The sequence below is a fragment of the Hylobates moloch genome, unplaced genomic scaffold (assembly GCF_009828535.3).
Source record: "Hylobates moloch isolate HMO894 unplaced genomic scaffold, HMol_V3 SCAFFOLD_5165, whole genome shotgun sequence".
NCBI classification, from domain to species: domain Eukaryota; kingdom Metazoa; phylum Chordata; class Mammalia; order Primates; family Hylobatidae; genus Hylobates; species Hylobates moloch.
The window spans coordinates 2,225-4,880 of record NW_026657440.1 but is presented as its reverse complement, the minus strand read 5'-3'; the positions used below and the strand labels follow the sequence as shown (position 1 = coordinate 4,880).

At 62.5% G+C, this 2,656-nt stretch overlaps 1 long non-coding RNA gene across 1 annotated transcript; it reads left to right on the top strand.

Moving 5' to 3' along the window:
- Nucleotides 1-189: 189 nt before the first annotated feature.
- Nucleotides 190-2,232, top strand: LOC131382774 (uncharacterized). The gene is made up of 3 exons (XR_009212365.1): nt 190-1,222; nt 1,316-1,398; nt 1,509-2,232. It is a non-coding gene; the product is annotated as an uncharacterized LOC131382774 (long non-coding RNA).
- Nucleotides 2,233-2,656: the final 424 nt, after the last annotated feature.

Below are 2,656 nucleotides of genomic sequence, written 5' to 3'. Positions count from 1 at the left end.
GCCCGCCGCCCGCTGGCGCCTCCAGGCTGGTGGGGGCCAGGGCTGGGCTTGGGCGATGCTTCGGAGAGGAGCCCAGAGAAAGGCGGGAAGTCGGCAGGGACCTGGGCCATGTGGGTCACTTGAGGCCAGCCCCGGGGGCCGCGCACTCCGGAGGCGGCCTCGGCCCTGCCTGCCCTTGAGTGCCCTTATATCTGGGCCCATCGTGCGGTCCTGGCCGCCTTAGGGATGTCGTGCTTGGTGCGGGCATCACTCCCCTGTCACTTGGGGAACGGCCTGGGGGCGGCCACCTGGCGTGGAGGGGCTGGCAGGAGCCCCGTCTGTGCCAGCCATGCCAGTGTTCTCTTCTGTGTTCCTCTGGGGCTGCTGCGGCACCCACTGGGAAGTTGCAGATCTGCTCTCTTCCTGCTGGCTGCAGAAGGGGCCCCTCTAGTCCTGACCGGGGGAACTCTTGTGTGGTCAGCTGGCCCTGGCCGGGCGAGCTCTCGGGGCCCCCTTGCTGCTCTGGAGTTTGTTACCGGACTGCAGGTAACAAGACCCGGAAAGCAATGGCGAGGCCCAGAACCTGAGGCCAGGCCTGGGTGTGTGGGGCCAGTGGGGAAGACTGGGACTCCGTTGGGTGCTGAAGAGTTGTGTGCTTCTCCTTTGGGAAACCCGGATGTCTTCTTCTGCCCGGGTCTGAGGGTGCAGAAACGTGAGTCACAGTTCAGTGTGGGAGTGCCCCGTAATTGCCTCCGCGTTTCCAGAGTCTGGGGCTGGGCAAGGATATAGGGGTGATTCTGCCTTCCGGTTCTGAGTGACTTCTCAACTGTGAAGTGGGGCAAGAGAGATTGTTTTTCTGGCCTGTCCGGGGGAGGCAGGTCCTGCAGGAAACCAGCTTGGCCTGGCCTTGGGTTGGGTGTGCCTTGCCTCCTCTGAGGTCCTTCTGTCCTCTTTTTCCTGGTTCTGTCTCTGCGTCTGAGGCTCTCCAGAGCTCCTTGATTGGCAGAGGAGCCAGTGACCTCTGAGTCCCCAGGAGATCCGGAGGCTCAGTAACTGCATAACTGCACGGGGCCTCCTGTCTGGGCCTCCACAGACCGTGGTCTCTGAGAGCAGGAAGTGGCTGGTCCCCTGTAATCCTGCATCTGTGTAAGAGCCTCAAGCCCTGCTGGCCCTCTCTCTGGGCACCCCTCACTTTCTTCTCGCCCTGGCCTTGGGCAGCACTCCGGTAACCCCAGTGCCACAGGTGAGGAACCGAAGCTGGAGACAGCTGTTAGTGGCAGGGGAGGGGCCGAGGGAGGCTGAGTGGCCGGTCTCTACCTCCTGCTCGTTCCACCAGTTCACACGAGGCAATTGGAGGGAAGGATTCTGCTGCCCAGAAAATCCTCCGGAACCACGGGTGTTGCTCATGGGCCTGAGCCGGTCAGTGAAGAACCTGAGGGGGGCCGGCCGCCCACGTGGCCGTTGGTGGCCCAGCAGCCCCTGGTCCAGCCCTCTGGCCCGCGGTGCGATGCCTCTCCTCCCTGCACCAGGTGTGGACAGGTGCTGAGAAGGCGGACGACATCATTAAACAAAACAGCTTGGGGTCTTTGAAAAACAGTGACAGAAACCCAGGAAGGCTGGTGACTTGTCAGGTCTGGACTGTGAGGCTGAAATGACAGGAGACACGGGGAGGTGGGCTTGGGTGGTTTCCTCATCAGACACAGAGGAAGGAGACCCCCAGTCCGGGGGCTGCCTCATGCGCTTTGCTCTCCTGTTCTCCTGCTCTGTCCCTCTGGTCCTGCCCTAGACCCCGCCATCTGACCCCTGGCACAGCAGGAGTGCCCAGAAACCCAGTGGGACTTGTTCTCTGCCTGAAGCTCTTCCGCATCCCTCGTAACCTCTCGGTGTGGATGTGGGTTTCCTCACCACCAGGCTGTGCCTCAGCTGCGTGGAGCCACTGGTGTCTCATGCCCCGCGCTGGCGAGAATGCTGAGGTCTGTGCAGTTCTCATGTTACCCTCTAGCTAGTCCCTGGCTCCCCACTGTGGGATCTGCCTGCAGCATTTACACTTGGGACCGCCCTGTCTCCCTGCTGGATGTGGCGCTGGGAGGCCAGGGGCCGTTTCTGTTTCTTGGCAGGCCAGTGCCTGGCACCATCCAGCCATGCACAGAGCAGGCGGTCAGTGAGCACCTGGGGTCGGCCCTCACCACGGCAGTTCTGAATACCTGGGTTCTGGCAGCCAAGGGGGACTCCTGGGTGCTCCAGGAAAGCAGCACAGCAGCCTCTGTGGCGTGGACACGGCCACACCTGAGCTCGGCTTGTTTCTGAGTCTGAGAGAACAGGCTTGCTGGCCTGTGATCTTTGCATGTGTGTCTCGCTGCAGGGAGGCTATGGGTTGAGGCTGGGCCTGGAGACCTGTTCAGGCACACCCTGTCACTATGTGGGTCACACACAGCTGGGTGGAGACCTCACAGTGCGTGGCCCAGGGAGGTGTCTGGGCGTGGAGTCTGTGGACAGCTACATTGTACCACTAGGACAGGGGCTGCAGCTGGGCCCACAGGGTGCACGGAGTGGGGGCTGTGGGAGGATAGGGGCATCCTAGCCCAGGGCAGCGACCCCAGGAGGGACTGTGTGGGCCCCCCAAGATAAGCTGCGTCAGGCTGTTGCTTTGCACACTCTGAGGGGCCTGCCTGAGCGC